Source organism: Tiliqua scincoides, chromosome 2, assembly GCF_035046505.1.
Source record: "Tiliqua scincoides isolate rTilSci1 chromosome 2, rTilSci1.hap2, whole genome shotgun sequence".
In the NCBI taxonomy this organism is placed as follows: Eukaryota; Metazoa; Chordata; class Lepidosauria; order Squamata; family Scincidae; genus Tiliqua; species Tiliqua scincoides.
The window spans coordinates 43,274,577-43,287,090 of NC_089822.1; the positions used below are offsets into that span (position 1 = coordinate 43,274,577).

At 45.9% G+C, this 12,514-nt stretch overlaps 1 protein-coding gene and 1 long non-coding RNA gene across 3 annotated transcripts in view; one reads left to right on the forward strand and one right to left on the reverse strand.

The window, feature by feature from the left end:
- CHD1 (chromodomain helicase DNA binding protein 1) overlaps window positions 1-1,400 on the reverse strand; it is a 60,947-nt gene extending 59,547 nt beyond the window's left edge. For both annotated transcript variants that reach the window (XM_066613540.1, XM_066613539.1), the window contains exon 1: window positions 1,222-1,400. The gene's annotated coding sequence lies outside the window, so the exon portion shown is untranslated. The remainder of the gene's footprint in view (window positions 1-1,221) is intronic.
- Window positions 1,401-1,556: 156 nt separating this feature from the next.
- Window positions 1,557-12,282, forward strand: LOC136641775 (uncharacterized). Its single transcript, XR_010793918.1, has 3 exons — window positions 1,557-1,804; window positions 10,219-10,502; window positions 12,185-12,282. It is a non-coding gene; the product is annotated as an uncharacterized lncRNA (long non-coding RNA).
- The last annotated feature ends 232 nt before the right edge of the window (window positions 12,283-12,514 follow it).

Below are 12,514 nucleotides of genomic sequence, written 5' to 3' on the forward strand. Positions count from 1 at the left end.
CATTTCCCCAAATGCAGTCACATACCATGACAGCATCAAGTCTAATAGATTAAAAATAAAATACTGAAATGAATGGAGACCCCCTGAAATTGGCTCATGTCCCAAATACTACCCTAACCTATTTGGGAGCACAGCATGAAGCAACACTTAGAGCCAAAGATCCATCACCCACATGCATCAGGCTTCAATCCTATCCACACATTCCAGGGAGTGAATCCCACTGACTATAATACATAGGATTATACACAGCATTGGGCTCTTGGGCTGCAATCCTGTTCACATGTTTCTGGGTGTAAGCCCCACTGACCATAATGGGACTTACTTCTGAGTAGACATGCACAGCATGAGGCTCTCAGGTCAGAATCCTATCCACATTTTCCTGGGAGTAAGCCACACCGATCATAATGGGACTTATTTCTGAGTAGACATGCCTAGCATGGGGCTGTCGGGCCACTATCCTAGCCACACTTTCCCACTGACTGCAGCGGGGCTTACTTCTGAGTAGACATGCATAGCATGGGGCATTCAGGCCACCATCCTAGCCTCACTTTCCTGGGAGTAAGTCCCACTGACTGCAGCGGGGCTTGCTTCTGAGTAGACAGGGCTGGGCCGAGGTCTGAGGCCGGCGGGGAACAGGGTGCGGGCGCCTCGTTCTTTCGGGCCCGGGAAAGGCGGGGCCGCCGACGGAGCAGCGGGGAGGCCCGCACCGAGCGTCTGATCGCCGCCCGCCAGCCAATGAGGAGCGGGCCTCGTGCCTTTAGTGGGTGCCCAAACAAACGGCCCTCCACGCTCCCCCCAGAGCGTGGTGGCGCCTCTGCAGGCTCCTCGCGGCCGGGCGCCTCTCGCTGCCCGCTCCCTCCTTGCAGGCCGCTTGCGAAAGCCTCGCCGGCGGCTACCTGGTAAACAAAGGAGCCGAGAGGCGGCCCGCTCGTCGCCCGGCCTCCAACGCCCCGCACGGGGAGCGAGTGAGCGGCCGGCCGGCAGGCCTGGGGGTGCGGGGAGGCGGACTTTACCCCCAGGCCGAACAAAGATCCGCAGCAGCGCCGCTTCCCGCGCGGCGGCTCGGCCTGCGCAGCACTCCGCCGCGGCCTGCAGCGGGCGGGCAGGCGACGCACCACAGACCAGGGCCGGCCGGTGGCGGCCGCGGCGCCTCCGACCGCGCAGGCAGCGCTGCCCCCGAACCGCCGCCGCCTCCCCCCCCCCATGGCGGGCCGCTCCTACCTCAGCTCGCGGCCTGGCCGGCTGGGCCCGTCGAGGGGAGGCCGCCGCCGAGGTCTCGTCCTAGGGCTGCGGCTGCTCCGGGCCTGCCTGGCTCTCCCTGGAGCCTCCCACTCGCCCAGCCGGGGAGGGGAGAGGAGGGGCAGCCCTCACGAGGGGGGCGCGGGCGCGGAAGGGTTAAGCGGGCGGGCGGGCGGGCGGGCGCCGCCGCTGCTGCTGCTGCTTTAAATCCAGCCGGCCGCCGCCGCTCGGTCCAGCCTCTTCCTCGCCTCCCCGCGTCCGCTGGAAACCCCGGGCGGATGTCAGCCCTGGGACAGGCAGCGCGGGAAGGGGGGAGGAGTCAGCGGCGGCGAGCAGGACGCAGGCCGGCTGGCTGGCTGGCTGGCAAGGAAGGGCGCGCGCTGCGTGTGTGCCGGGGAGCCGTACAGGCTCCGGGCGGGGCTCTCGCTCTCCGCGTCTGCTCCGAAGGAAGCCCCGCGCTCGTCGGTGGGCTTCCTCCCAGGGAAGGAGTGCAGTCTCGGAGCCCGTGCCTGTGCGTGTCTCCTCGGGAGTAAGCGCTGCTGTAGTCAATAGGGCTTACTCCCAGGTAAGCGGGGAAGGTTTGCCTATGCGTGTCTACTCGGGATTAAGTGCCAGTATTGTCAGTGGGGCTTACTCCCAGGTAAGCGCGGAAGGTTTGCCTATGCGTGTCTACTCGGGAGTAAGTGCCACTATTGTCAGTGGGGCTTACTCCCAGGTAAGCGGGGAAGGTTTGCCTATGCACCTCTACTCAGAAGTAAGCCCCACTATAGTGGATAGGGTTTACTCCCAGGTAATTGAGGAAAGGATTGCAGCTATAGAGTCCAAAATTATGCTTGTCTACTCAGAAGTAAGTTCTACTATAGCCAGTGGGGTTACTCCCAGGTAAGTGAGGATAGGATTGTAACCTTCGAGCTGAATACTATGCATGTCTACTCAGAAGTAAGCCCTGCAATAGTTGGGGTTTACTCCCAAGTATGTGGGGATAGAATTGCAGCCTTAGAGCCCAATTCTTTGCAGGCATATGTCTACTCAGAAGTCCCAGTATAGTCAATGGTGTTTACTTGTAGGTAAATGTGGATAGGATTGCAGCCTTCATCTGGTTCACTATCTGATGTTATCTCTTCCACATTGGACTCCTGGCTACTGACCCCACTTCAGGCTTACAGTTCTGTCACTCTTACCTGTGACAGGGAGCCTCATGGAGCACAGTATGTCTTGTTTAGGTATTAAACTGTGCTTACCTTCCCAAGTAACTGGTTTCTAACTGGGCTGTCTGCAAACGGAAAGGGGGGTGCGATTGTAACCGGAGCAGCCCAGAGTAGACCAGAGTAGGATAGCATATTTTGCAGTAGCAATTTCCGTGTTGGTCTGTGGTTGCAAGAAAGAGGAGGAGGAGTCTGGTAGCTCCTGAAAGATGTCCCAAATGTATTTCAGCATAAGCAGTTTGTGGACTGCAGTTTATACTGTACATAGCATATACTGAAAATCAGCTTAAATTTAAAGGTGCTCTACATCCACTTTTGTAATAGTTTTTGTGTTTTTTTTTACTTTTGTTTCTCAAGTTATAGTTCTGTGTACTTGTAGGTGGTTTTTAATTAATTGCAACTGATAAGGATGCGTGGCAAAAGGAGAAGGCAGGGAATGAAATGGTTGGTGTCATGCAGGCAATGAATATGAATTTGGACAAACTCCGGAAGTTAGTGGTAGATGGGGCCTAGCATGCTGTGGTTCATGGGGTCTCAAAGAGTTGAACTCTATTTAATGGCTGAACAACATCAAAAGGATGCACTGGATTGGGGGCCCTCTGCTTATATTCAGCCAATTAAAATCAGCCCACTTTTAAGCTTTTATTTGTGTGTAGATTTCAATAGTGTTTCAGACTGTCATCCTGTCCACACTTATGTGGGAGTAGTCCCATTGACTATACTGGGACTTCTGAGCAGGCATACATAGGATTGGGCTGTAATTCTCTGTTAAAATTAAAATCTGTGGGGACACTGGCACAGCTCGGTGTATGACTTGTCAGTTCCCAGGCATTGAATAGAAGCCAAGTTGGCCTTAGTTGGAAATATAAGCATGTAAATCTTTACTTCCGGAAAACCCTTCCCACTTATTCCAGTAACAACTGAGTAATAGGAGTATTATATAAGCTTATTAAATGCAATGAAATTCAAACCATGATTGTTATTGTGAGGGGACTGGAAAATCCTATAGTTGGTGAAGAAATACAGTTTCTGGTGCCAAGAATGTAAGTTCAGTTCTTGCACCTTTGTTTTGCATCTAGCAAAATGCTTGTGATAAGGAAGTCTGATGTCTAGTAAGGCTTTCCGAATCAGAATTCAGATTTGCTTCCTGCTCCTATTTATTGAAACATTTATTGTTCCTTAGCAGGCTAAGTTTTCTTAAACCATTTAAACATGTTTCTTCCCCTTTAAATCAAAATAGGAGGAAGAGGAAGGACCCTTAACTCACTTTTTCCCAGTCCACAGGTGTACACATTTGATCCTTGTTGTGTATATGCAACATTGGGCAGAAATGGCTTAAACAGATGTTCTCATTTGGTATCTGTCTTGTTTCTTCCTACTGTTTCATTCCTCCTGTGGAGGAATGTCACAGAACTTTTTTAAAAAAAACTTTAAAGTCAAAGCCAGTTTATAAAACTAGAAAGCCAGCAAAGGTGTGGACTCAATTCTGGTGCACCAACTGTCACATGTGAGTATCTGCTTACTAGGCAGAACTCCTGGGTGTGTGCTTGAGGCAATGAGCTCTTAGCTTGTGGCTAATTAGTTTCCTTTCGGCTAAGGTAGTTGACCTGGTAAAGTGTATTGATGAGACCTGCCAGGTCATGGTGCAGGCATCTTGCTCTTATGTTGACAGCTTGTCTTCTGCAACTAAGGGAGAAGAAAGGTCTTAATGTGGACAAGATGGAAGTGATCATGTTACTTGGGTGATGAATCAGTTTCTTCTCATACAGAGGATATGCCTACAGGAATTGGGGGGGGGGTATTAAATACTTATAGAGATGCATTATGACAGGCATGATGACCACATTGCAACTTGCTTGCCTTATGAAAAGATGGAGACATTCATGCCATGCAGATAACACAGGGGACAGTTCAGCAGGCATGATGGTGTATTGGGAAAGGTGATTATTTAGTCCTTGTGGGTAACATGATCTTGAGGTCCTTGATTAACACATTTTCAGAAAAGCTGTCTGTTCCATTCACAGGGCTGCTTAGGCAGGCTGAACTGTGGGTCTCAGTGTGTTCATGATATGGTGACCTCAGATGAAAAATTTAGATTTGTTAGGTGCAGGAGAACATCTTGGATTATTATTAATATGCTGTTCAACAAAAAGCAGTTTACATAGCTAAATAAATGGTTCCCTGTGCCCAAAGGACACACAGTCTAAAAATGATGCAGAAGAGACACAAGCAATAGACCAAGCCTGCATGAAACAGATGGGTTTTACTTTAACTACAATGAAATTAGACTGCTAGATCTTAATATTTAAAAAGTTGCTGAGAAGTTTTAAAACTGTTTCTTGGGGGGGGGGGGAGGTCAACGTGTGCTAGGGAGTATCCGATTCAGGGCCCTAAGGGATGATGGTGTAAGTGTTCCAGGTAATCCAAATAGGGATAGAGCAGAATGTGACAATAGGTGTACAAAAGGTCATGACAGCTGTTTGAAGAGATCAGAGTGCTGTATAGGAAAATACATATACAAAGTTTGCTCAGAGGGATGTAGTTTGCTCATAATATGTAGTTATTGGTATGCAAGTGCTAGAGCTTCCATGTTGAGATGGGGAAGTTATATTTGTGCTCATTGAACCATCTGTTTGATTTTCTCTATAAACTACTTTGTGAACTTTTTTGTTGAAAAGCAGTATATAAATGTTCTTAATTTAGCACCAAGCGCACATAGTGGGCATATCAAAACTTTGGTGGAGTGGAGAGAGTTAGGGATATGATTTGCCCCAGATGTTAAATCTTTTGGAAGAACATAGAAGAGCATGGAGTTTGATTTTGCTTAGTATACGACTGCATATTCATCTTGTTAACTGGGCAAAGAACATTTTGTTGGTTCTCCTGTCATATTTAGCAAAGGGAGAGTAACTGTCGCCCAGCAGAGTTTCTTTTCAAGTGACTGTGTGCTGGTGTTTCTTCTACACCTTTTAAATTGTAGTTCTCTTCTGGCACAGAGAACCATTGACAGTATTTGACTTTCGCTGTAGCCTACTTTTGTGAATGTTTTTGTTTGATAAACAGTACAATATGATAAATGGGGTATAGAGTATAATAAACTAGAAAACTTAGAAAATAAAAATCATATGATTGCTATGGGTGGAAACACCAAAGTAACCTAATACTATCATCATCTCCTCTCCCTTTCCCTTGATTCACTGGTGCAATGCCAAAACCTCTGAGGGTGGTGGCATTACAGAGAAAAATCTGAGAGGAAATATTGCAGCCGGGTTACTTCAGCTACCCTCACTGTGTGTGTGTGTGGGGGGGGGGGGGGAGAAACAGGAATTCAGGTTGAAATGAAAAGATGTGCTTTTCTAGATGTGCCTTAAAGTGTTTGATCATAAAAGGTAATCCTAGATGTTTCAGGTCCTGAGTATCATTCAGGATTACGTACAAGAAATATGTATTGATTGACAATTTTTCAAATTCCTCTGTTGGGTAATCACTGTTATTACATTTAATTTTGAAAGAAAAATCTCAAAATGATTCAACAAAAAGATGTTGAAAAGAGAAAATCAAGAGATTTAAAGTCAAGAGGTTGAAAATTATCCAACATATTTGTAAGTTCTTTAAAATGGCAATAATAGTTCATCTAGAACAGGGGTGTCAAACTCATTTCATCCTGGGGGCCACATTGGATTTATGGCATCTGCTGAGGGCTGAACTCCAAATGTGGCACCCAGAAGTGACCTAAACACAGGAAGTGATGTCACTTGTGACACCACTTCCTGTTTTTTAAAAGCTGAGGCTTCCCCCTTGCTCTGCTACCTCCCCCACCACAGACCTCATTCTACCACCAAGCATCCCCTGCCTGCCAGCTAGCCAAGTCTCCTGGTCGCTCCCCAAGCCCCGACCTACCTGCCACTAGTCACGGCCGGAGGGAGTTCCAGGGCCGGGGATGCCATGCACAGTGGCTCCAGCTCCCAGACCCCCTCTGGCCACGGCTAGAGGGAGGACTGAGGGCCAAGATGCTGCACGTGGGTGCTCGAGCCTTCGGAACTCTCTCAGGCTGCGGGTGAGCTCTGCTTGTGCCTGGAGGGAGGACTGAGGGTGCTGTGCGTGGCTACTCCAACCCTCAGTTGCCCCTTCCAGCCACGGGCAAGTCCCAGGGACACTGTGTGTGGGTGCTGCAACCCTCAGAATTCTCTCTAGCTGCAGGCAAGCCCTGCTTATGCCTGTAGGGAGGACCGAGGACACCGCATGCGGCTGCTCCAGCCCTCAGTCGCCCCTTCCAGCCACGGGCAAGGCTCACTCGCACAGGAGGGAGAACCGAGGGCCGGGGACAATGTGCGCAGCTGCTCCAGCCCTCAGTTGCCCCTTCCAGCCATGGGCAAGGCCTGCTCGCAGCAGGAGGAAGGACTGAGGGCGCTGCACGTGGCTGCTCCAGCCATCAGAACTCTCTCTAGCTGTGGGTGAGCCCTGCTTGCTCCCGGAGGGAGGATCGAGGATGCTGCGCATGGCTGCTCCAGCCCTCAGTCACCCATTGCAGCAGCAGGAGGGAGGACTGAGGGCCGGGGATGCCACACGTGGCTGCTCCGGCCCTCGGAACTCTGTCCGGCTGCAGAGCTTCAGTCGTGGTTGGAGTGAACAGGGGTAGGGCAGCCCCAGAACTCTCCCAAAGCCCAGGGGGGCTGCCCGAAGTGGCTCCGCGGGCCGGATCTTTGACACCCCTGATCTAGAATGTTTACTGCAGATCAGGAACCCAAAAAGTCAGAAGATGCCAACATGGTTAATGAGCAGAGTCAAGTAAGTTATAAAGGCAAAAAAGCTTCCTTCAGAAAATGAAAGTCTTGTCCCAAAGAAGAGAGAAAAAGAGTACTGTACAGACCTTGGTAGCTTAAATGTAAACCTACAATAAAGCAAATAGTAAATAAAGTAAATAGTAAATCTAAGGCTCTCTATCCCAAAAAGGCTCTCAATCTAAAGACATGCAGAAGAACCCAAGCAACAGTTAGTAGAAAAGACACTGCTGGGGTGAAAAGGGACAGTTCCTCTTGCCTTGCTAAATATAAAAGGAGCACTGCTTGAAAACATGCCTCTTTTCTTGGTTAGCAGGGAGTTCATACCACAATAGCCTTCATGTTTTCCTTTTGGAACTTTTGTTATAAAAAGCAGGATCACAAGGCCACATGTTGTCTTTTGCTTTTCATGGACTGCTTAGTAACTTGCAATCAAGGTTTTGCATCAATTTATCCCACTCCTTCCACTGTGTAAAAATCACTGTGCCAGGTGGTACTCAGAACAGGTGTCAGACCTCTCCTTTCTGTTCCCTTCCCCCAAGAACTACCACAAATTGCTGCTCAAGCACCCACTGAGCTACTTCTCAAGAAACTCTTCCCTGGAAGAAAGCAGTTTCGACTTCCTTGCCTTGCTTCCCACCCTAGGGCCAACTAAGGCTACTGCTTAGTCATCCTGGATTTGCTTTCCAAGTCCTCTAGTGCTAGTTCTAATCTTTAAGGCCCTCCATGATCTGGATTCAGGCTACCTGAAAGACAGTCTCCTTCCCTACATTTCAACCCGCTCTCTTAGGTCTTCTGAGGGGGCTTTTCTACAAGTGCTGTCTTCTTCCGAAGTGAGAAGGGTGGCAGCTTGGGGGGCAAGCCTTCTCTATAGTGGCGCCACAACTATGAAGTTCCCTTCCAGGGGAATTGAGAACTGCTCCCTCTCTCATCGAGGACTCAAAACATACCTGCTTTGTCTGGTATTTGGCTGATGAATGGATATTTGCCCTCTATGCCTCTAACACTACTGCTAACTTGAATGCCTCCCTGGATTTAATTTTAGTGCTTTTCTTTTTTAAATGCTGTTTTTGTTACATTCCGTTATGTAATATGAAAATTTAATGTTTTTAATGCCTTATTTGATTATTTTACCTGTTACTAAATTCTGTACTTGTTTATAAACTTTGTTAACCACTTTGGGTATTTACTTTGGCATGGAAAAGGCAGGATAGATATACAGATATATAAAATCTTTAAATAAATAAATAAGATAAATTATGTGTATCCTGTTGGATAATATAAGTAATAGTGGAGGGGAAATCTCTGTAGTTTGATTAAACAAAGCTTCAGACATCTTTTAAGATACTGTTTTCTGAATTTTGATTATCCAAGTCTCATAATTATCTGAGGTCTTCATGTTGACGAATGTAGATATCAATTTATCAAACTGATAACTCAGATCATGTGCATCTGTATCAAATTTGTGCCTGGCTTCCAAAAAATGTTTCATAAATGTTTCCTTTTTCTTGTATAGCTGAAGAGTATGTATTTTAATTACAGTCCTGAAATTATGAGCTCATAAATCTTACTAAAGCAATTATTACTTATGAGCTTTATGATTGTGCCTGTGAACTATAAAGACATGAGGAATAGAAATCTGCTTGTTGCTTTCTATCATCTGAGTAGTTGTAGATTCTGGCTCCCTCTAATGGAGAAATATGGTGGATTCCCCTGCCCCATGCGCAGCTGAGGACTGTAAGATAGAGTGAGCAAAAAATTGTCACAGATTAGTTGAGATGCTCCACCCAGCACCACTCCCAGCTGTTTGTTTAAGCAACAGATACTCTTTAGAAAGGATCTGACATTACAATTCGATGTTGGAAGCTAAGCAGGGTCAGGCCTGGTTAGTACTTGGATGGGAGACCGCTTGGGAATACCGGGTGCTGTAGGCTTATAACATAGTCTTTCAATACTGAAGGTTGCCAACCAGCACTACAGGGAATGAACTAACACTCAAATTCCTTTTTCTGCAAGTTTTTTTTCTTGCAGGAAAGTTGTATTTATGGGGGGGGGGGGAGCATGAAGCATTTAAATCTGGTGTCCCTACCTGTAGTCTAAAATGGTCCAGTCAACTCGACTGCTATTCTTGCTACTTCATTCTGCTGTAGGTGTAGATGGGATCTTGAAAGATGCATAGTTTCCAAAGAAGTGCTGTCTAGTAATTGGTAACTAGCCAATAGGCCTCAGTTCATCCAGAGGACCTGCTTAGTATCCACAGCCCAGGGTAAGGCATTGCTGTGTTTAGAATTAACCTAAAGAATCAAGCGCAAAAAAAAAAGTGAACTTTTACAATTTTGGTTGGCCCTAAAATAAAGCATTGCCTGACCTTGGATTGTGGATATTTTGTGTAATAACCCAGTGTGACTGCACTACTTACAAATTGGGCAGTATATGTAGCATAATGGCTAATCCGAATCTCTAACGCTTGGTGGAAGGGGTTGTAACATTTCCTGTCCCCTTGAAATTCAGTAGCCTACCATTTCTGAAGCTGATCTGTTAAAAAGATAACTACACTTTATCTGTTATGCTCTTGGGCTACCTATAATTGCTCACAAAAAAACACTAAAAAACACATACACAAAAATGCTCCAAAATCTCTTAACTGAATGTTCTATTAAGTACTTCCAGTGCCCTGGAAAGCTCTGTCAGATGCCTTTTGGGTACCAAAAGAATAACCTAACCTACCAAATCACCATGCTTGTGACTGTGGCAAAGAAAGCACACTGGTTGACTCTGACAGAACATACTTCAGTGTCTGTCATTGGCCTGTTTTCTTATGAACTCCAGGAAGTGTGCCTCAGTTCTAAATATTATACCTACAGTAGATGACCTACGGAGAAATTGCTAGTGCTTTATGTATTTCAGAATAGTGCTGTCAGTGCAATTGCTGATCAATGACACAGTGTTAATTTCTGCTTGTTAACAATGAGTTCATGTTTTCTTTCAAGCAGGAGCCTCTAGAGTTATCTCATCCTAGAGATAACGCAACATGTGACCTGGAAGGAGGGATGCTCTTTTCTCTCTTGAACAACACCAGAGCTAGAGGACATATACTAAAATTGAGTGGCATGAGAGTCATAAGAGACAGAAGAAAATATTTCTTTACCCAGTGCGTGATTAGTCTGTGGAACCCATTGCTGCAGGATGTGGAGATGGTGTCTGGCCTAGATGTCTTTAAAAGGGAATTGGACAGATTTCTGAGGAAAACTCCATAATGGGTTACAAGACATGATGGGTATGTACAGTCTGAGATTAGCTGGTTGCTCCTCATGAGGGTTGGGTAAGAATTTTTTTCTGTCATCTGAACTGGCCATAGATGGCAGTTTTTTGGTCTACCTTAGACTTGTGAGGGAGGGATGGTGTGTTCAGGTTTCATGTTTTAAAAATTTGTCACTTGTGTTTAATTAAGTGGCCCAAATTAAACCCAAGCCGCAGTTTGGTGTCTTCATTGGGTGGGGGTGTCTGAGGGTAAATAGAAAAGCCAGATGCAAGGAAGTGGCAGCAAGATGCAGGTATCTTGTGTGCTCCCTGAGGCTTCTGGTGGGCCGCTGAGAGATACAGGAAGCTGGACTAGATGAGCCCTGGGCCTGGAAGAGAAGAAAGGTACCATCAGCTTAGTGTAGACAAACACTCTCACAGAGGGTCAAAATAATTTTAAGTCTCAACCCTAGCAATACAATCCTGTTCATGTCTATGCAGAAGTAATTCCCAGTGAATTCAATGGAGTTTAATCCCAGGTAAGTGGAGACAGAAGCCTTACTTGAATTCAATAGCAAAAAAACTGGTGACATGTGAGTGGTTCACATTCATCTTCATGGGCTGGTTTTCTGGCAGTAAACATGGAAGTATAGCTTTGTTCCTTTTTCTCTCCATAACTAAAGATGTTTGAGAACATATTTATTTTACTCAGAAGTAAGACCATTGTGCTCTGTAAGACTTATTCACCATAAACAAACACTTCTATCCATAACACTACTAAAGGCAAATTAAATGTGAATAGCTCTGAATCTTGCAGAAAGAGAGAGCAGGAGAAGTCAGTCCCACAAATTCAGGTTATTAAAGTTTAATAGTGCCCAAGTCATTTCCTCTACAAAGAGCTGGACTAGGCTATGTCCTTTAATACAGCAGACAAGTGAAGATGGTGTTGGATGGTTTACAGTTATGCTGGTCTTTTAAAAAAAAGACTATCACATGCATACACCAGCTTTATTAAACATTCTCAATGAAATCAGCAGACACTCAAAAGGAACAGCGGCTAGAAAGGGGGCATTAGCAGTCAACCAAAGAAGCCTAGTTTCTAACCTATCTGTTTGGCTTGGACTAAAGCCTTTCATATGGATTATGCTTCTCCCTTACCTGGCTGCTACTTGAGGAAGTAGAGCCTTACCTGCTTCTTGAATCTTATATGAATGACTCCATAGCAAGCCTATTAACAGACTGCAAGTAATAAGGCCAATTCTACACTGCTAAGTGGCTCCAGTCCCACTCTTAATTTATACTATTCAGTGGAGCAACAGATTGTGTTTGGAATGATGTCTTACTCTGTGCTGAATAGCTTTAGTGCAGGCTGTGCTGCAAAGAGTGAGTGGCAGAGGTGGCATCAGAGGTCATGCAGATTGGGCACCCATCAGGGGCCACGTCTATCAAGAGGGCCAGCACTTATCCTTTATTTCTTGCAGGAAGCACACATGAAGTTCTCAATGGAGCTTCTGCCTAGGTTGTAGAGTCACTTGCAACCCATAGATACATCACATAGTTTTAAAAATGAGAGAGATTCTTCTGCCATCACTCATATTTTTTGCCCCAAGCCCCTTCTGGTAATTGTAAGCCACTTTGGGCATTTGTTTCGACATGGAGAAGATGTGATGTAAATCTTTTAAGTAAATAATAAATTCTCCTATTTCCTCCTGCAAATAGAGCTCCAGCTATGGTCTACAGCTGGTCAAGAGCCCAGAAGAGCAGAAAAGATGTGACTGCTTCTTCTTTTGTCTCCTTGATTCTTTGGAAAGAATGTGCTTTAGGTTAGTAGGTTGTGATCAAATATCCTTCATTCTGATTTAACATTTCATAGCCTCAAAATGATTGTTAGTATCAATCAATCTGTTGTGTCTTTTTCTGTTTAACATGTCTGGTAAGATTCCATCCATGCTCTTGAAAAGGCCAAGTTATCATCTTGGCTAAAAGGCTAGCAACAATAAAGCAGTAGCAATGACTTCTTGGTCCTTTCTGAAAAGAAGTGCTGACCCA